General features: G+C 36.6%; 1 pseudogene; it reads left to right on the top strand.

Annotated features, from left to right (window-relative positions):
- Positions 1-3,282: 3,282 nt before the first annotated feature.
- LOC149155046 (secreted RxLR effector protein 161 pseudogene) lies at positions 3,283-3,657 on the top strand (annotated as a pseudogene).
- Positions 3,658-23,318: the final 19,661 nt, after the last annotated feature.

Genomic DNA, 23,318 nt, shown 5'->3' with positions numbered 1-23,318 from the left:
TAAAGTTACTGAACCATCTGATCAAGATGGAAAGGAGAAGTTTCATGAAGATGATATTTTGGCTAGAAGCATCATATTAGATTCTATTAGGGATCATTTGATTCCCTATATTGTTGAACATAAGACTGCCAAGGCTATGTATGATGTTATTATTGGATTGTATACCATTAACAATGTGAATCAATCCATCAATCTAAAAGGACAACTTCATAATATCAAGAGGACACATCTTATGACACAATGACATCATATTTTGTCAAAATATCTCAAATTAGAGACCAACTCAAAGCAATTGAAGAAGAAGTATCCGATGAGGAATTGGTAGCTGTAGCCTCGGGTGGTCTTCCTAGATCTTGGGATTTTTTTGCATCAAGTATCAGTGCAAGAGAAAATGCTCCAACCTTTTAAAAGCTATGGGAAGAATGTACTAAAAAAGAGTCAAGACTCCTTTCTAGGGGAGACATTGAAGATCCAAGTATAAAAGCATTTGCAACACATGCTAAGGGAAATAAGAAGAAACCAAATTTTGGCAAATTTCAAAGAAGTGCTGGTAAAAGACAAGGTTCTAGATTTGCTCCAAACAAGGAATATATTTCACAAAGAAGACCTCCTCCTCCCTTTCAAGATAGAAGAGATAGAAGAGACAAAAGAGATAGAAGAGATAGAGATAATCTAACAAATGTTCAATGTTTCCGTTGTCAAGCCTATGGCCACTATCAATCTCATTGTCCTCCAAAGAATCAAAGAGATGACTATGAAATGAATTATGATCATAAAAGAGGAGGAAGACATCATGCTTTAGCTACTGATCTAAATGATCCATCTTCAAAGAGTAGGCATAGGAGACATGATTCTAAATCCAAATAATCATTTTATGCTTCTCTTATAGGTTCCATTGAAAGTCATGATGAAATATGGTTAGTGGATAGTGGTGCTTCTAGGCACATGACTAGAAGTCGTGATCATGTATCATAATTGACTGAAAAGAAGATTACTCAAAAGGTTGAGCTTGGAGACAATGATAAATATGATGTCAAGGGCATTGTTTAGTTATCACTCCAATTGAATCCAGAGGTAATGTATCTATTAACAATATTTTATATGTTCCAAGTTGAAGAAAAATTTGTTGTCCATATAATCTCTTGAAGACAAAGGATATAGAGTTTCTTTTGTTGATGGAAAAGTCTTAGTATGGAATAAAAATTCATCTTTTGAAACTGCTAAAGTCATTGAGGTATGAATTGGAGGGCTATATCATCTCCTTGTTCGCTCAATCCAAGCTCTTCTTCACAACACTACTGAACTTAGTGAGATTTGGCATTGAAGGTACGCTCATATGCACTACAAAGGTTTGGGTAGATTGAAAGATTTTGTTAAAGGTTTACCTGAACTTAAAATAGACCATGATGGAATATGCAAAGGATGTGCCCTTGGGAATAATGTTAAAGGAAGATGCTCTAGCAGTGATAGTAGATCCAAAAGAATATTGGATCTTGCGTATTCTAATGTTTGTGGGCCCATGCCTGATAAAGCCTTGGATGTATGCTTGTACTATATATCTTTTATTGATGTTTATTCTCACAAAACTTGGATATATCTCTTAAAGACCAAGGATCAAGTATTTGAGAAGTTTCGTGAATTCAAAGCAAAAGTTGAAAATGCTATAGGGAAAAGAATGAAGACTCTAAGGTCCAATAATGGTGGGGAATATGTATCAAATGAATTGATTGATTTCTGCAGGGATGATGGAATTAAGAGGGATCTGAGAGTTCCCTACTACCTCGAACAAAATGGATATGCTGAAAGAAAGAATAGAACAATAATAGAAGCTGCCAAAGCTATGCTTCATGACCAAGAGTTACCTATGCTTCTTTGGGGAGAAGCTGCAAGGACTGTTGTGTACATTCAAAACCAATGCCCACATCAAATTTTGGATTAGAAGACTCCTGAAGAAGTATTTACAGCCAACAGACCAAAGGTTGAACATTTAAGAATCTTTGGTTGTCCTGTTTTCGTTCATATTCCCAAAGACAAAAGGACAAAGTTGGAACCATTCGGAAAGAAGGGTACCTTTGATGGCTACAGTGAGAATTCAAAGGCCTTTAGGGTCTATATTCCAGGGCAATGATAAATTGAGACTTGTAGGGATGTTATTTTTGGCAAGGATGCTACATTTTGGGAGTCCAAGGGTTCACATTTGGACTCTAATGATGAAATACAAGTGGCTCCAAAGAATGTGGAATCAAGGTCAAAAGAACCTGAACCTATGAATGGAGCCCCAGATGAGGAAGAAATTATTCATGAACCTATTGAATCTACAAAATCTCTTGTAGCTGAGACAGGAAAGAGAACCGCCTGGATAGAGAAAACATTAAAGGACGCTGAAGGTCATGTTGCTGCTCGTGGAACTTTTAGGGAGAGCAAGAAGCCATAAAAGTATATGGTTATACAACCTTGATATGTAATATCACTTAGTCCGAACCATCTTCTTATAAGTAGGATATTGAAGAACAAGTATGGAAATATGCAATGACTGAAGTCAATCCATATTGAAGAACAATGTTTGGGAAATCATGCCTTGACCTGAAGGTAAATCCACCGTGTCTTCAAAATGGGTCTACAAGATAAAACATGCTACTGATGGAAGTTTTGAAAAATACAAGGCTAGATTCATGGCTCATGGATTCTACTAAAAAGAGGGAGAGGATTATGAAGACGCCTTTGCTCCTGTTGCCAGGTATGCATCCATTAGATTTGTTATTCCTCTTGCATCCATTGTAGGTTGGAAGTTGCATCAAATGGATGTCAAAATTTATTTTCTAAATGGGGTCATTGAAGAAGAGTCTATATTGAACAACCTCAAGGTTTTGAGGTTCATGCTAGAGAGGCACACGTCTGTAAATTGAAGAAGTCCCTATGTGGCCGAAAGCAGACCCCTCGTGCATGGTACTCCCACATTGATGGTTATATGTTGAATCTTGGCTTCAATAAGAGTGATGCTGATCCAAATATATATTTTGAAGTTATTGAAGGCGAACCCATGATATTGCTATTGTATGTAGATGATTTGTTTATGAGAGGAGACAAAGTATTGATTATCTAGTGTAAGAGGGAGTTGGTTTCCAAATTTGAGATGAAGGATCTTGTCCTCATGTATTCCTATTTGGGATTGGAAATTTGGAAAATACCTAATGGGATATTTGTAAGCTAAGGAAAGCACATCGTTTCAATTCTTTAGAGATTTGGCATGATGGACTGCAAGTCTAGGACACTCTTACGGTGATGAATTTGAAGAAGATCTGGGAAATTGATTTTGATTTGATTGATCCAACTATGTTTCACAAATTGATTGGCTTGCTGAATTATCTTGTGAACACCAGGCCTGATATTTGTTATGCAATGAATACATTGATCCAATTCTTGGTTGAGCCTTGTCGTGTACACTGGATTGCAACTAAACACATATTGAGATACTTGCGAGGTACCATTGAGTATGGTCTAGTGTATGCTTCTAATGGGGAATGGAAACTATATGGTTTCTTTGAAGCTGATTGGGCTGGTAACCCTAATGATAGAAAGAGCACCTCTGGATACTGTTTTAGCATGGATCTTTCACAGTTTCTTGGTCTAGCAAACAACAAACCTCTATTGCTTTGAGTACAGCTAAAGTTGAATACATTTATGCTAGTGCAACATGTTGTGAGGCTATATGGTTTCATAAAATTTTCTATGATTTATTTAATCAAATGTTGGAGTTGACTATAATACATTGCGATAATAAAAGTTGTGTAAATCTTTTTGAGAACCCGGTGTTCCATGATAGATCAAAGCACATCAGAATCAAATATCACTACATCTGAAATATTGTCTAGAGAGGAGCTGTGAGGCTCGAATATGTTCCTACTGATGAGCAGGTTGCTGATGAGTTGACAAAGCCATTATCCCAGATAAATTTTGGTTATTTTAGAGAACAACTTGGAGTTGTTGAGAACCCCTCTCTGAGAGGGAGGGAGCACTGATTACATAACATCATATTATGGACAATCGCCTATTTGTTGTGCGCTATGAGACCTTGTGGTCAAGGAGATGTATTATTTATTCCTCCTATAGGCTATGTTCTGTGAGACCTTGTGGTTTGGGAGATTTATTATTGATTCATCTTGTAGGTTGTTTTCCGTGAGACTTTTTGGTTTGGGAGATGTATTGTTGATTCCTCCTGTAGGATGTGTCCTATGAGACCTTATGGTCTGAGAGATGTATTGATGATTCCTCCTGTAGGATTTGTGCTATGAGACCTTGATTTGATGATTCCTCCCTTAGGATGTGTGCTGTGAGACCTTATGGTCAGGGGAGATGCTTTGAGATGGATGCTATGAATCTTTCCTTATCACAATACCATGGTCCAAAACCATAAAAAATCAATACCATGGACCCAATACTTGGGATCAACACTTCTGAGGAGATACCATGGCCCAAAACCATAGGTTCAAATACCAAGGACTAAATACCACAGACCAAAAATAAGTTCTCCCACATGTACGCGCTTTTTCTTGCATGAAAGTGTGTGTATACGTATACACAACTTTTGAACTACTAACCCACGTGTATACATGTCTTCGTCATGGTGAACCTGCGTATATATATTTTTCCTTCAATCTGAGAGCCTGAACTGAGACCTGTCACCAGAGAGAGTTGCCATCAAGGACAACATCTGTGCCATAGCGCCAAACCTGTGCCATAATGCCAACAATCTACCCCTTTGGACTTGATGGCAACCCCAAGATCCTCAAAGTCATTCTCCCCCTTTTTCATCAAGGGCAAAGGGTTGTGCTCCCCCTGAGTACATGCTGAAATCTCTGCTCTGCTGTGCTGACCATGTTCCCCCTGACTGTAGGCAAGATCTGCAAAAATATGTTCTTCAAGAATAACCATGACTTATACATCATAAAAGACCTTCCTATCACCAAAAGACTCTATACATACATCCATCACCCAACCAAGTGGGGATACACCAGAAATTTACATATGGTAGCCAAGTACATTACATCATTCATCCCAGGCATAGTGGGGAAACCAACATAGGCCGTTACATGACCTTGATAATAAACGATATACATGACATAGAGACGAATTATCTAGAGCAAGACTTATGAAAGTCACTAATAACTGATATCAACAACATCTGTAAATTACTATTCAGATCAACAACCATGTTTTCCTTCTGTTCTCCTTCTGCAGCTGATCCACCTGAACCCAAAACAGCTTGTGTACTCGAACCAAGAGCTTCTAATGTAATGCCAACAATGCATTATCAGAAGTTTATCTGCTCCCCCTAAACCTGTGCCAGATGGTCTCTGTCAGACCCATATCAGACTGTCTTCAACCAGAGTCTGACCCCACTGATTTCCTTCAAACCACCATATACGCGACTGTATTTGCATAAAACGGCGTATGTACGTGGATCCTCCTCAGGCAACTCGCGTACAACCACTTTTCTCTGAAACAGACAAGTTTCAACAGCAAGATGATGCATCAACTACTCCCAGCTTCTGTCTGAGGTATTCAAAGGTTTCCTTGGGCAGTGGTTTGGTGAGAATATCAACAACTTGTTCCTTAGAGGGAACATACTCCAATTTGACCTTTTGTTCTAGCACTTGTTCTCGGAGAAAATGATACTTGATCGGTATGTGCTTAGTCTTTGAATGCATGACAGGATTCTTTGAGATACTGATGGCACTTGTATTATCACAAAGAATGGAGATAGGTGGAGTACAAGTGATTTGAAGATCTTGCAAAGTTTGCATCATCCAAAGGAGTTGTGTGTAGCAAGATGCAGCAGCTACATATTCTGCTTCAGCTATAGATAAAGCAATAGAACTTTGTTTTTTGCTAAACCAAGATACTAATCTAGGGCCCATGAAGAATGCACCACCACTAGTGCTTTTTCTGTCATCCACGCTTCTTGCCCAATCCGCATCTGTATATGCATGAAGTGTGAGATCTGTATCTCTAGGATACCATAGGCCATAGTTTTGACTGCCTTGAAGATACTTGAAAATTCTCTTGACTGCTTGAAGATGAGTTTCCTTTGGATTTGCTTGAAACTTTCCAACTATTCCCACTGCATGCATAATGTCTGGTCGGGTACCTGTTAGATAGAGTAGACTACCAATCATGGATCTATAGGTTGGTTGATGTACTACTGCCGATTCATCATTTGCGCTGAGGCTGCATCCTGTCACCATAGGGGTACATACTGGTTTCGAATCTTCCATCCCATATTTCTTCAAGATCTTCTTGAGATACTTGGTCTATGATAGAAAGATGCCATCTTTGTTTTGTTGGACTTGTAGACCAAGAAAATATGTGAGCTCCCCAAGCATAGACATTTCAAACTCTTTCTGCATTACTAAGGCAAAATTTTGACTCATGTCTTCTTCATTGCTACCAAAGATGATGTCATCAACATACACAACAAGTATTAGCAACTTATCATTGTCAATTTTTGTTATAAAGATTGCTATCAGTTGATCCTTTTATAAAACCTTGTTGACGGAGGTATTTATCCAAGTGATAATACCAAGCCCTTGGAGCTTGTTTAAGGCCATAGAGAGCCTTTTTGAGTCTGCATACAAGCTTTGGATTGTTTCCAAGGATAAACCCATCTAGTTTCTCAATATACACTTCTTCATCCAAGTCTCCATTTAGAAAAGCAGATTTCACGTCCATTTGAAATACTTTGAACTTCTGAAAACTAGAGAGAGCAAGGAACATTTTGATGGCCTCAAGTCTAGCAACGGGAGAAAAAGTTTCTTCAAAGTCGATTCTTTCTTGTTGAGCATACCCTTTACAAACAAGTCCGGCTTTGTTTCTAATAACTTCCCCATTTTCATTCAACTTGTTTTTGAATATCCATTTTGTCCCTATGACATTCTTATCTTTTGGTCTAGGAACCAACTCCCAAGTGTTGTTCTTTTCAATCTGCTCAAGTTCTTCATCCATTGCCTTGACCCAACATTCATCTTTGCATGCCTCTCTTACATTTTGTGGTTCAGTGGAGGAGAGCAATGCCAAATAGCTTGAAGCTTCTGCAATTGTTCTTCTTGTTTGTATACCTGCCTCCTTTTGCCCCAAAATTTGAGATTCTGGATGATTCTTTTGAACATACCTGGATGGAGTCTTTTCTTCTATCCTTATCTGTTCCTCTAGTGCCTCATGGGTTTCTTCTTCATCATGAATCTGATTTGATGTTGATGGATAGTCCTCATCATCTTCGAAGTCTTCAGATCTTACCTGCCTGGGAGTGTTTTCTTCTTCATCAACCACTACATCAATACTTTCAACAATTTTTCCAAGCCTTTTATTGTAACACTTGTAAGCTTTGCTGTGGGGGGAGTAACCAAGGAGAATGCCTTCATCTGCTCTAGGTTCAAACTTGCCAAGATTTTCATCAGTATTTTTGATATAGCATTTGCTTCCAAAAATTTTGAAATATTTTACCGAAGGAGTCTCACCATACCAGAGCTCATGAGGAGTTTGAGTGCTGTTCACCCGGACGTTTGTTTTGTTGAGAATAACAACTGCAGCAAATGCAGCTTCACCCCAGAAAGTTGCGGGAGTTCCAGACTCATCCATCATAGCACGAGCCATTTGTTGAACCGTTCTGTTCATCCTTTCCACTACTCCATTTTGCTGAGGAGTCCTTGCAGTAGAGAATTCCCTTCTTATTCCATGTTCTTCACAAAAATCGAAAAATTCATTTGAGGTAAACTCCCCACCTCTATCAGACCTGAGGCATTTGATTTTGTGATCTGATTCGTTTTCAACCAAGGCTTTGAAAGATTTGAATTTTTCGAAGGCTTCGTCTTTGTGCTTCATAAGTCCTATCCAACACATCCTGGAAAAATCGTCAATGAATAATATAAAGTATTCTTCTCCCCGAGGTGACCTTTTCCTAGATGGACCACATACATCAGTATGGACAAGTTCAAGTGGCCTGCTAGCTGATCCTTCCTTCTCAAGGAAGTTAGTTCTGGTTTGCTTACCAAACTGACATGATTTGCATATTGTATTATCTGGAATTCTGATGTCTGGAAGACCACAAACTGCCTGGTATTTGCATGCTTTCCTTATTTGAGAGAAGCTTAGATGCCCCAATCTCCAGTGCCATAGCCAGTGTTCATCATTCTTGCTTAGATAGCATTGATGTTGTCCTTCTTTGAATATGTATAAATTATTTGGAGTTCTTATGCCTTTGATCATTGTTTTTCCTGTATCAAGATCACAAACACTACATCCATTTGATCGAAATATTACCTCAGTTCCTTGATCGCACATCTGACTGACACTCAATAGATTATGCTTTAAGCCATCAACATACATAACATTTCCAGCTTTGACCTTTTCTTTCAACTGAATAGAACCTTTACCTTTTATGAGTGCAGGGGTGTCATTTCCAAATGAGACCTTCTTCTCCTTCTCTAAGGCACTATATGACTGAAGTTTTTCTTTATCACCCGTCATATGTTTCGAACATCCACTGTCGATGTACCATTGATTTTCCTGCCCTTCCGCATATAAGGCTATACCACATATTTCTGGTTGTGGTTCTTTCATTCTCCATATTTTGGCACTTGAGGCTTGCTCCTTCTGAGTTGTCTGCCGAAACCTGCTCCTGCATTCAGAATCTTCATGACTGAAATTGTTACAAATAGAACATTCTATTTCATTTTCAAGAGCAGAAAAGTTATTGTAGGTTCTTTTCATGATCCCAGTCATACTCCTCTATTTTTGAGCTTCTCTAGTCATGATAGTTTTGTAGGCAACACACTGAGCTGCTTTGTGACCAAAGTTATGACAAGAGAAACATTGGCCATTGAAGAAACTCCTGTGATTATCAACTCTACCAGCCAAATAATTGTAGTTTCTATTGACATCCATTCTTGAGGCAAATTGAGAAGGTTTTACCTGTGGCTGGTTGTAGCTTTTGTTCATCCTTAAAGTAGATTGCCCCTGATTTACCTGGTAGTCCTTGTTCATTCTTGAGGTAAATTGTCCCTGATTTACCTGGTGAGCAACATTGTGCCTTTTTTGTTGATTGTTAATCACTACATCAAGATAACTTTTGGAAGTGGATGGCTTCTGCGCTTGAGATGATTCTTCATTATATCCCAGACCTGTCTTGATTAGTGGAGAACGCTGTGCTTTGATAATCTCATCTACAGTTTCAGATCCTTTAGTAAATCTAAGATTAAGAGCTTTTGTTTTCTCAATCTCTTTTATGAGTCCCACAATTTCACATTCTAACTTTTCATGATGTTTTTCCTTTTCATCAAGTTGAAATTGCAGAGTATCTATGATCATATTCTTTTCTTCTAAGAAAATTTTGAGTTTATAAATCTCTTCATAAAGACCTTCTTCATCTATAACATCCAAGAAATCATCATCTTCAAAAGCCATTAAAAGTCTATAATTGTTACCTTGTTCATCTTCATCACTATTTGAAAGTCCATCACTATCTTCATGAGTGTAATAGCTTTTCTTATTTACATTCTGTTTCTTGTTCCATCTAACAGGTTCCTTACCTTTGTCAAGCTTATCTTTATGAGGACACTTTGCAGCATAGTGACTGACTCTTCCACAAGCAAAGCATTTGAAAGGTAAATTACCTCTGAATCTTCCAGCACCCCGTTGAAGGTTCTTAACAAAATTTGATTCTTCCTCTTCTTCTGACATATGTCCTAACTCATAGTAATCTCCTTTACCTGAAGCCTTGAATGCAACTTCTCTCCTATCTGATGGTCCTCCTTTCCTCATTTCATAAGCAATTAGAATTCCGTGTAGTTGTGACATGGTAAGGTGCTGTAGATTCTGTTTTTCTTCTATTGCAGAAACTTTTGATTCAAACTTAGAGGACAAAGATCTTAGAACCTTTTCAACCACAACAACCTCTTTTATTTCTTCACCCAAGTTTTTCATACAATTAACAATCTCATCTATACGTAGGAATAGTTAGTCACACTTTCATCATTGTACATTCTGAGATTTTCATACTGAATTATGAGGGTTTGAAGTTTTTCTCGTTTTACCTGTTCATATCCTTCATAGCTCAGAACGATCTTGTCCCATATTTCTTTTGCGGTTTTATACTGCATAACCTTGACGAATTCTGGTTGAGATAGACATCCTAACAGAGTATTGACAACCTTTGCATTTGTTTCATATTGCTTCTTACCAGCCGGATCTGTAGGATTTGCTGAAGGAAAAGTGTACCTTGTATCTATGATATCCCAGTCTTCTGTACCAAGAGATTGAAGATAGGCTGTGACTCTTACCTTCCAATAGACGAAGTTGGTCCCATCAAAAAATGGTGGCCTGATTGATGCTTCTCTCTCGTAGTTGCTCATGATGATAGATCTTTCTTCAAGCGATCAAGCTTCTTCTGAAGGACCTGCTCTGATACCAATTGTTGGAAATAATACTGTTGCAATTCGTCTCTATCTTCTTTTAATTAGAAACTTCCTTTTACAATGTTTCTGTACTGGTGTAGTCCTTTACCAGTATGCAGGCTGCTACCTACAGAGAGCTACAACCCTCTCTCGTTCTCCAGCTTCTCCTGGAAGGGAGCTACAACCCCCTTAGCTCTTGTACTAGCTGGGATACTAGTACGCAGGCTACTACCTGCAGAAGGCTACAACCTTCTCTTTGCTTCCAGGGACCACGTTTCATAAATTTTCAGACTGGATCCATGAACATCAATCAATCATCAAGAATTTTTGCATCAATCAATCTCCTTTTCACCAATTAACACTGAATCAAATAGACACTTCTCTGACAGCTGTACCCTGAACACAGTAACAATAACCACACACCAAATTCTGAACCCAGAACACTGCAGCAATAAACAGAAGCAGCTAGAACACAATTCAAGAGACGTACACTACTTCAATAACCAGAAACCTGCGTGCATACGCTTCTGTGTTTGGACCAACCTGCGTATACGCTGTTTTTACTCACAGAACCAGCGTGTATACGCGCCTTCGCTTCACTGAACCTGCGTACAGATCTATAAAGGATAATTCACTCTTTCAAACATTTAGACATTAGTTAACCTAGATTACCAGATTTATAGATCAAGCATGCGCCACATATAACAGATCAAAATCATACAAAGATACTATTATTCAAGCCTTAAGATTTTGACCCATCAATAGAACTTATCCTTCTCCTTGCGCTCAGGTTCTTCCTTCATTCAGGTCCAGATCTGCACCATAACCCAATCACCAGTATTCCAGATCTAGCACTTTATCAGATATTCAATAATTCAGATGATCCTTTGCCAAATGATCTCCTTCCTCTTTTATAGTCTTAGCCCTTTCACAATACCATGGTCCAAAACCATAACAAATCAATACCATGGACCCAATACTTGGGATCAACACTTTTGAGGAGATACCATGGCCCAAAACCATAGGTTCAAATACCAAGGACTAAATACCACGGACCAAAAATAAGTTCTCCCACATGTATGCGCTTTTTCTTGCATGAAAGTGCGTGTATACGTATAAGCGACTTTTGAACGACTAACCCATGTGTATACACGTCTTCGTCATGGTGAACCTGCGTATACATATTTTTCCTTCAATCTGAGAGCCTGAATTGAGATCTGTCACAGGAGAGAGTTGCCAACAAGGACAACACCTGTGCCATAGCACCAAACCTGTGCCATAATGCCAATATATTTTTCCAGTGGATGTAACGCCACCCGTTGACTGAAGGTGTCTGTGAACCACGCGCGCAAAAAAAAAACAACTGTGACGCCCTGAATCTGATCAATGAAGAAGGAGAAATACTAATGAAAAACCCTCTAATCTCTCCATAGAAAGAATCCAAATCTGATTTTGAGCCAAATGTATAATAGATAGACGAGAATATGCCACCTATATAAGACAACACATTGTCTCTGCAACCAATGAAAGAGTCTTCATCAGAGGATGAAGAATATCACTCTCCCATGAACATAAAGTCAGGGCCAACCCTTACTAGTTCTGCATATGAGAAATATGAGGCAAAGAAGGAAAAAGAGCAAGGTTTGCTTAATAGAAAGGAAATAAGAAAGAAAAATTAGGAGATAAGAATAGAGAAAGCAAAAAAATATAAATAAATGGGAACCCAATCAATCCTGGATCCAAATTTTATCAAAGGAAATAGAAATACTAGAAAAAAGGAGGATACTTAGCCCCTCAACAAGGGGAGACTCATATACATAGTAAATGATGAAGGTAATCTCCTGGAATTGCAATGGATTAGGGTATGAGAAATTAATGAAAGAGGTGAAATCATTAATCATAAAATAAAATCCCCTAATTCTTTTGTTCCAGGAGACAAAAATGGGGGATTAGGAGATCCTTCAAAAATAACACAAAATATGTCATGGTAGTGGGATTCTCTCTGTAAGTTCTAAAGGCATGTAATTTATGGGATTGGTAAATGCTCAATATATTGGAAAAGTGGTCTTCCCCCATTGGTTAGAGACACAATTTCTTCTTCTGCACTCTAACCAGGTATGTACTATTGTATAAGCCATCCATTTTAGAGAAAAAAATAGAGTGTTGGGCTTCATTAATGGATTTAAGAGGCTCTGAATTTGGTCTAGATTGTATCTTTGGAGGGGATTTTAATACATCTTTGCATAAATGGGAGAAAAAAGGGGGATCTCTTGTGAGAGACCAATTAAAGGAAAATATGGAAGATTGTGTTCAAAAATTAAATTTGTTAAATATTAAGCCTTCCTTTAACAAGTTTACTTGGAATAATAAGAGAACAAGCCCAAACCATATTGCTGCAAGACTAGATAGATTTCTTGCAGTAGATTCTTTCTTATCACATATTGAATTCTTCATGTATTCTCTGTTGGAACAACTTAGATCACCGTCCAAGTGAGTTGGATATTTCTAAAAATATAGACTATGGCCCTTTACACTTTTTTTATTGTTTAATCTAGATCAGAATGGATGGTTTTAGAGATATAGCAAAGAAACTACGCAGAGAAGGGTTCGTGGAAGCCCGATCTCAACCTAGGAAAATAGGATTAAAATAGTAAAATAAGTCTTAACAAAGGACCATAGATCACAATACGTAGAGGAAATCTATTATGCAGGTTCAGAAAACATGGATGGAGACCTTTCAATCCAAAATAGATGAAGGATCAGTTGTAAATGATATTCTTAAGGAGGAAAAGGAAGAATTTGGAGCATATCATAGAGCATTAAAAGAGGAGGAATAAATTTGGAGACTAAAGTCTAGGAGTCTTTGGCTTCAACCAAGGGATATGAACACTAAATGATTTCATAACCAAGAATGAAATAGAATTTGGAAAAATAACATAAAATAAATTATGGATAAAGGAAAAAAAATATCATAATTTTGATAGATCAAAGAAGAGGCACTTTACCACTATAGTAATTTATACAACACAACTAAGCCAACAAGTCTAGAGATGGATATGTTAGAGCACGTTCTAGAAATTTTAAGTCCAGAGGATAATATTTCTCTTGTGAAAGATATCACTAAGGAATAAATTAAAGAGGTGGTGTTTTCCTTTAACCTAGATGAAGCTCTAGGACTGGATGGGTTCACAACTCATTTTTATCATTAGTTCTAGGAGGTGATAAAATTTGACTTTTTTAGAATTATAAAATACTCTTTTAAACACAATTGTATGGAGGAGGAATTAATACCTCCTTCCTTACATTTGTTCTAAAATAATATAACCCATATTCATTTACAAGGTTCAAACCTATCTCGTTATCCAATGTCTCTTGTAAATTTGTTTTAAAGATATTGGCCTTAGGACTTAAATACCTCCTCCCAAAAATCATCTTAGAAAATAAAGGTTGTTTTTTGCATCAAAGGAAAACATTTGATAATATCTTTCTTGTACAAGAAGCTATTCACTCTAGCTAATATAGAGGAGATAAAGGTATGTTAATCAATCTAAACATAGAAAATGCCTATGATAGAGTAAGTCACGAATACTTATTCCAAGTTATGTCAAAATTTGGCTTTGATAATAAATTTATTTAGTGGGTTTCTCTCTACATAAAATCACCTTGGATTTCAAATTTAGTCAATGGAAGGGTTGTAGGTTTCTTTTGTGTTTCAAGAGGTCTATGCCAAGGCTTCCCTTGATCTCCTTTTTGTACATCATAATGAAATATTATCTCAGCAAAAGGCTAGATTTTGAAAGGATTCAAGAGAATTTACCAGGTTTAAGATTTGTTTGGGGAATAAAGAATATAAATCATTCCCAATTCGCTAATGACACTATTTTACTAGGAGTAACTTCAACAGTGATTGCAGGGATATTTAAATTGGTCCTAGACCACTTTCTTGATGCCTCAGGTAGACTCATATGAGGAAATCTAAAATTTATTCTTGGCATACATCTGTCTATAAGCAGAGTCAAATCAAAATAATCTTAGGTTTTCATCCTATGGAATCTTTGGAATAATCCAAACACTCAAGAATTCTTATCCGTTTGAAATATCACTCCTCACAAGCTGGGATGGATCATTTCCTAATTTAAGGTGAAATTTACAACTTGGGGTGCTCATTGCTCAATCTAGTGGGACACACTATGTTGATTAAAGCTATTCTTTCTTCTTTTCCTATTTTTCAATTCTCATCTCTTTTTGCCCCTCAACTGCATTCTTTCTGTAATGGAAAAGGAAATCCACAAGTTATTATGGGAAGGAGGTCATTATATTAAAGAAATTTCATTTGATAAAATGGGACACAAAACGTATGCTAAAATACATGGGGGAATTGGCATTAGAGATATTGTGCTCATGAACAAAGAAACATGAGAAAAGTTAGTCTAGAGATATGTCACTTAGGAAGAAGATCAAGGGAGGACAATCCTTAAAGCAAAATGAATTAAATAGAGAGAACAAGAAGTCTTGATCTAATTCAATCCTCTAGGGGAGGCCTTGCTGTATAAAAACTATTCATAGTGGTAGCACCACTTATCAACTCAAGTATATATTGGAAGATAGGAAATGGGAGAGATATAAATCTATAGATAGATAAACTAATGGATAAATAATTGCTAGAGTGAAATCAAGAACTTCTTCCTCTTAGAGAATTATTCTCAACAAAAGGTAAATTAAATTTAGTAAACATTTTTGATTGGGATAACAATGGAGATTGGATGGATTAGAATATCATAAATGTCCCCCAAAAACTGTAACACTTGTTTGTAAAACTTCAGGCTAATTTGATGGGAGGTGCAACGTGGATGCTTGAGGAGGCTATAAAACCCTCCCTGGCTATGTATGTATGGTTATTTACTTTACAGTGTAGAAACTTGGTAAAATTTAGTGGTAAAAGATAAGATAAAGGAAAATACAAACTCTAAGAAGTTAAAGCTTATGTTTATTTATTTTAAAACAAAAATTTTATACTCAATTATGGAATTGTGGGGAAAGGCATTATTTTTAAAAAAGAATAGAAAGAAAATCTTTTATTTTATTTTCCAAGTAGTTCGGAGATTTATACCCTCCTTCCATAGAGATGAAATATCTCAACTTGGGAAAATAAAATCCAAGGAGGCCAGAGAGATAAGGCAGAGGCTAGAAGGAGGAAAGAAAGAAGCTTTGAGCAGGATGCTGCCAAGGTTAAGTAAGGGTGTTCTTGAGTTGGTCTGGAACCATTGGAACCATGAAGATGAGAGTTCTAGATTGGATGAAGAGACTTGAGGTCTAAGAATCCTACTATCTGTGATACAACCCTAGAAATTGAAGAGGCTTGGGGGGAGATTGGACATAATTTCCAATCTCAAAGGTTAGGTGGAAGAGTCTTTTAACCATGTTAATTCCTTGATAATTGAGAATGCAGATAAGTAACTTGACTTGGACGGAATATTTTCTTATCAGTAGAGTTGCATATATTTTGTTTCTACTACGAGAATATTGAAAGTGTTATAGTTTGCATATAACTGTATTTAAGTAATGTGTTACTGTTATTAAGATGAAATTGTAAATATTCTGTTATGGAAAGGGGACTAATTGTATTACAAATTATGAAATGGGTATTGATTTGAAAAGTATAACAGTCATATTTTCTTCTTCTCTTTTATTCTTCCTGCGTACAAGAGGAGAAAATAAACTAGAGATTAATAGGGTCTGATCTAACGTAGTATACTAGTACCTAAACATAAGGGTAATAGTAGATGTACTCTTAAGTTTGGTAATATAATTACATATGGGTCACTTGGAACTTTAGGAAGTGAGGGAACCACAATAAATTAACTATTAGTTGGGTATGGAAAGAAATCACAAGCATATAAAGGGATTGGATCCTTAAATAGGGGTCATACATTAAATGGATAAGGAAAGAAGAGTTGGAGTAAAAACCAACGTTTTAAACCATTTGGTAATTATAGAATCCCAATGCTATGTTTTAGTTACTCGCCAGGTTGGGTTAGCCTCGTGCTGATGCCAAGGGATGAGGAGGACAACCCCACTTCCAGGTTGAAGTGCATCATAACTAGGTTTTAGGGACACAATCGACTAGGTCAGGTTTTGTCTAACCGATTGAATGCAACTGTATCTCTCGAAGTTTGTTCTATTCTTAAAAAAATTTAGACAAAACTTAAGTATGAATAGATTCGATACGAGTGATAATGACGCCCTATGATGTCGCCTGATAAAGGATTTAGTTCGGTAAGGCCTACAACCTTGCAGTTCAATGATTCATTAAAAAAAATATGAGTATGTAGACAGAAGCAAACACCCAAAACTGTGCGATGGAACCACAATAGTTAAATATGTTGGCATTATGATACCAGTGTTGTCCTTGATGGCAACTCAATAACAGTGTAACAGGTCTATTCAGAGGTAACAGGGCATTGGTACAGAAGAACATGAAGATGGAACTAAAGTCTAATAATCAGAATGAAGAAGTTGAAGGTAAATGATGGTGTAAAGCAGTTTAAGATGTATACGCAGGCCCGCTTAGTCAAATAGCGAATACACGTTGGTTCACAGAACAAAAGAGCATATACGTATACACACACTTTCACAAGAAGAAAAGCGCGTATATGTTGGAAAATCAAGGAAATTCAAGAGGAGACAATACCAGGGGTCAATACTATGGTATTAGCCCACAATATTGAGCGGAGTAACAACTATTTGATCCCATCCAAGAATACCATGGGTCCTAAGTGGTTTTGGTCTGAGGTATTGAGAAAGGCCAAAAAATATATAAGGAGGAGAAGATCATAAGGCCAGGGTGAGGAAGTGAAAGGGATTCTAAGGAATACTTCCATCTAAAGTATATTTTATGTTGCAGGGGCTATGCTAGTGATTTGATTTGAAATATTTTGTGCACCTTGAATTCAATGTTGGATCAGGATCATGAGACTTGAAATGAATTATCATTGATTGATCTGATATTGGTTGGTCTAGATCTGATTGTGTACAACTGTTTTATTCTTTAAATGTCATGATCTGGGTTTGTTTGAAGTTCGAAATATCAACGAAGTTATGAATTAATACTTGTAGATCTATACGTTGGTTCGTCTTGGTAAAAGCGTGTGTACAGGCAGGTTATACTCTTCCAAGTAGCGTATACAAAGGAAAATCCTTTTCTTCAGATCTAACTGATCTATTTGATTAGTTCTGTTGTTTTACTGCTGTTTGTCAATGAAGTCTTCTTAGACTTGAATGTAAAACTAAATGCGTAATGAGTTTGATATCTGATTGATTGACTGTATAAGTGAGAAGGGTAATATCTGCTACTGCCTATGTAAATATCTATAAATTGATAGTAGATGTTCAATATATTGCTAGTTGGTACATACTTGATTCATAAGTTTTATGTTTCAGTAGTTTTGAAGGTATATGCAGGTTTGATTAAAGGAAGTAGCGTATACATGAAAGTTGGGTTCAGTAAAGTAGCATATACATTATGATGCATGATTTTTGAGGTTGCAAATGGTTTTGAATGATGATGCAAGTTTCTAGGTTCAACATAGCGTTCTGGTGACAATGATCTAACTGTTCAGATTAATAGATTATTGGTTGATGTAGTTTTAAAGTTCTGATGGGTCCAGTATGAAAATTTGATGAAACGAGGCCTTCATGTGTATTATTGTGTGCCAAGAGCATCCAGTCTGAAAATTTATGAAACGTGGTCCCTGGAAGAAGAGAGAAGTTTGTAGCCTTCTGTAGGTCGATGCCTACGTACTAGTAAACACATTGGCTAGTACAAGAGCTAGGGGATTGCAGCTCCGTTCTAGTAGAAGCTGGAAAACGAGAGAAGGTTGTAGCCTTTTGCAGGTGGATGCCTGCATACTGGTATGAGTCTGCACCAGTACAAGATTGCAAACATATTTTCTTTTTATTAAAAGAAGACAGAGATGATAGCAACATGTGTTTTCCCCACATTGGGTTTCCACCTTAAATCTTGGTGTTCATGTGTGTTGCTTATGTGTGATGGTTTATTCTATTTTTACTACACTGTTTAATAAGTTACTGATGCACTGATTAAAGATCAACACATGATAAATTGACTAAATCATAAGTTCTCTGGGTATACGTTGGTTTCTCTAATCATAGTAGCATGTACATGCTAGTTCACTTCATAGAAGTAGCATATATAAATCTGTTTGGGAAATGAAAAATTATTGAACTGATAATACTGATTCACCCCCCCTCTCAATATTATTTCCAACAATTGGTATCAGAGCAAGTCCTTCAGAAGAAGCTTGATCGCTTGAAGGAAGATATTTCAAGATGAATAATCACGAAGGCATGGGATCTATCAGACCACCAATCTTCAATGGGAGCAACTTGGTATATTGGAAAATAAGAACCAGAGCCTATCTACAATCTCTTGGAGCCGATGTTTGGGAAATTGTGGAAGGAGGATATCAATTTTCAGAAGAAATTCCCACAAACTCTGTAGCTAAGAAGTCATACAAAACCAATGGCAAAGCTGTCAATACATTATTGGGAAGTCTGTCAGAATTAGAATTTTTCAAAGTCATGCAGCTCAAGAAAACCAAAGACATATGTGACAAAATCATTCAAAGCTATGAAGGAGACTCTTAGGTAAAATGTGCTAAGCTTCAAAATCTCAGAATTCAATTTGAAACTCTGAAGATGCATAGTGATGAGATTGTTGCATAGAAGAAAAATAGGATCTTCAAACTATTATTATGACCTAACTCCATGGAATCCTAGCTGTCTTTGAAATGAGAAAAGGAGGTCCATCAGATATGAGAGAAGCCACTTTTAAAGCGTCAGTAAAGGGAAAAGAGAAGGAAGAGCACAAAGAATTTGAACACATTTTAGAAGAAGAAGATGAGGTAAATTTTGTCAAGAAGCTTCAACAGGGTTCCAGAAGATTCATAGATAAGCTATCTTTCAAATGCTTTGCTTGTGGTAGAGTCGGCTATTATGCTGCCAAATTTTCTCATAAAGATAAATATGAAAAAGGGAAGGAATACGCAAAAGGAAACAGAAAACATGTTGTGAATAGAAGGAGTTACCATACACATGAAGATAGTGATGATTTATCTAATAGTGATGAAGATGAAACTGAACAATATTATAGACTACTCATGGCTTATGACAATGATGATTTTTTGGATGCCTTGGAAGAGGAAGACTTTCTTGAAGAAATCACTAAAATCAAAATCTGTTTAGAAGAAAAGAATATGGTCATAGATACATTGACACACCAACTCAGAGAAAGATAAAAACAAAATGAAAATCTAGAATGTGAAATTGTGGGTCTAAGAAAAGAACTTGAGAAGACAAAATTTCTTAATCTTAGATTTTCCAAAGGATCTGAAACTTTAAATGAAATCATCAAAGTTCAATGTTCTCCTCTGATAAAGATAGGTCTTGGATATACTGAAGAATCATCTCAATCTCAGAAGTCGTCAGCCTCCACCAGAAGCTATCTTGATGCAACAAAGATCGGTGAACAATATGTCAATCATCAACAAAGGCCTAAAATTACTCATAAGGTAAATCATACTCAATTTACTTCAAGGATGAATATCAGTAGAAGCTTCAACCAACATGTAAACAATGCCAAAAGATTCTATGTTCGCAGAAAATTCTTTAATGGGCAATGTTTTTCATGTCATAACTTTGAGCATAAGGCTTCTTAATGTGTTGCTTACAAAACCATCATGACTAGAGAAACACGGAATCAAAGGAGTGTATCAGGAATCAAGAAAAGTTCCCATAATAATTTTTCTCCTCTTGAAAATGAAGTAGAATGTTTGATTTGTAACAACTTTGGTCATGAAGAATCTGAATGCAAGAGAAAATTTCGGCCATCACTTCAAAAGGAGAAAACATCATTAAATCCCAAGATATGAAGAAAGAAGGAATCTCAATCAGAAATATGTGGCATAGCTTTGTATGCAGAAGGACAAGAAAATCAGTGGTACATCGACAGCGAATGCTCCAAACACATGACAGGTGATAAAGAGAAACTTCATTCATATAATGCTTTAGAAAAGGAAAAGAATGTCTCATTTGGAAATGACACTCCAGCTGTCATTAAAGGTAAAGGTTTTTTCTTCTTGAAAGAAAAGGTTAAAGCTGGAAATGTCATGTATGTAGATGGTTTAAAGCATAACCTGTTGAGTGTCAGTCAAATGTGTGATCAAGGAAATGAAGTTGTGTTTCGATCAAATGAATGTGTGGTTCGTGAGCTTGATACAGGAAAGACCATGATCAAAGGTACAAGAACTCTAGATAACTTATACATACTCAAAGGAGGACAACAACAATGCTATATTAGAAAAACATATGAAAACTGGCTATGGCATAGAATATTGGGACATCTAAGATTTTCTCAAATAAGAAAAGCAAGTAGGCTCAAGGCAGTGTGTGATCTTCCAGATATCAACATCACAGAAAATACCATATGCAAACCATGTCAAGTCGGTAAGCAAACCAGAGTTCACTTCAATGAAAAAGAAGGATCAGCAAGTAAGCCTCTTGAACTCATCCATACTGACTTATGTGGACCAACAAGGAAAACATCACCTCGTGGAGAAGAATACTTTATTTTATTTATTGATGATTTTTCCAGGATGTGTTGGATAGGTCTACTAAAGCATAAATATGAAGCATTTGAAAAGTTTAAAGCCTTCAAAACTTTATTTGAAAATGAATCAGATCGAAAAATCAAATGTCTTAGATTTGATCGAGGGGCAAATTCATATCAGATGAATTCTTTGACTTTTGTGAAAAACATGGAACAAAGAGGCGATTCTTCGTCGCAAGAACTCCTTAGCAGATGGCGTGGTGGAAAGAATGAACAGAAAATTTCAACAAATGGCTTGAGCAATGCTTGATGAATCTGGAACTCCTGCAACCTTCTGGGGTGAAGTTGCATTTGCTGCCGTGACTATTCTCAACAAAGTGAATGTTCGAGTAAATAGTAATCAAACTCCATATGAACTTTGGTATGGTAAGCCTCCTATTGTAAAACACTTTAGAGTGTTTGGAAGCAAATGTTTCATCAAAAGGACTGATGACAAAATTGGTAAGTTCGAACCCATAGAAGATGAAGGAATTCTTCTTGGTTATTCATCTAGAAGTAAAGGATACAAATGTTATAGTAAAAGACTTTGGAAAATTGTTGAAAGCATTGATGTTGTAATTGATGAAGAATACAGAAATCCGGAACAAATGAAATCAACAGAGGAATATGGCAGTGAGGAAGATGGGGAATGCTTTCCCACATCAAATAAAAATGATATAGAAGAAGAAACCAATGAAGCACCAAAAGAAGATACAACAAACAGGGAAAATACTCCATCTAGGCATGTTTAGAAGAATAATACAAAATCTCAAATTCTAGGAGAAAAAGGGGCTAGAGTACAGACAAGAAGAACTCTTACAGGGACCTCAAGTTATCTAGCATTACTATCCTCCACAAAACCCTAGAATGTAAATGAAGCCTACAAAGATGAATGTTGGGTCAAGGCCATGGATAAAGAACTTGACCAAATTGAAAATAATGATACTTGGGAATTAGTTCCTAGACCTCATGATAAAAATGTTATAAGAACAAAATGTATATTTAAGAATAAGTTGAATGAAAATGGAGAAGTTATTAGAAACAATGCAAGACTTGTTTGTAAAGGGTATTCTCAACAAGAAGGTATAGATTTTGAAGAAATTTTTGCACCTGTTGCCAGACTTGAAGCCATAAGGATGTTTCTTGCTCTTTCTAGTTTTCGAAAATTCAAAGTATATCAAATGAATGTAAAATAAATTTTTCTTAATGGAGACTTAGAAGAAGAAGTTTACATTGAACAACCAGAAGGATTCATTTTTGGAAATGATGCAAAACTCGTATGCAACCTTAAAAAGGCTCTTTATGGTCTAAAATAGGCTCCAAGGGCTTGGTATTACCACCTTGACAAATATCTACAACAACAAGGTTTCACAAAAGTTTCTACAGATAGCAATTTATACACAAGATTGAAAATGATAAACTACTAATTATTGTTGTTTATGTTGATGATATCATCTTTGGTAGCAATGAAGAATCCACGAGTCAGAATTTTGCTTCAGTAATGCAGCAAGAATTTGAAATGTCCTTACTTGGTGAACTTACTTATTTTCTTGGTAACAAACAAAAGATGGTATCTTTCTTTCACAAACCAAATATCTCAAGCAGATCTTGAAGAAGTATGAATGGAAGATTCTAAACCAGTATGTACTCCAATGGTAATAGGATGCAGTCTTAGTTCTAATGATGAATCACCAACAGTAAACCAACCAACTTACAGATCTATGATTGGAAGTCTGCTTTATCTAACAGGTACCAGACCTGATATCATGCATGCAGTAGGAATTGTTGGAAGGTTCCAAGAAAATCCAAAGGAATCACATCTACAAGTAGTCAAAATAATTTTCAAATATCTTCAAGGAACTCAGGGCTTTGGACTATGGTATCCTAAAGATACAAACCTTACTCTTCATGCATATACAAATGCAGATTTAGCAGGAAATGTTGATGATCGAAAGAGCACTAGTGGAGGTGCATTCTATATGGGTTCTCGGTTAGTGTCTTGGTTCAACAAGAAACAAAGTTCGATTGCCTTGTCTACAGCTGAAGCAAAATATGTGGCTGCTGCATATTGCTGCACACAACTACTTTGGATGATGTAAACATTGCAAGACATTCAGATCACATGTAATCCATCCATCTCCATTCTATGTGATAATACAAGTGCCATCAGTATTTCGAAAAATCCTGTCATGTACTCCAAGACC

This window comes from Pinus tabuliformis, chromosome 9 (assembly GCF_031772625.1).
Source record: "Pinus tabuliformis cultivar Carrire ecotype Pingquan chromosome 9, CPIR1, whole genome shotgun sequence".
Lineage (NCBI taxonomy): Eukaryota > Viridiplantae > Streptophyta > Pinopsida > Pinales > Pinaceae > Pinus > Pinus tabuliformis.
This window is presented reverse-complemented; position numbering and strand designations above follow the sequence as displayed.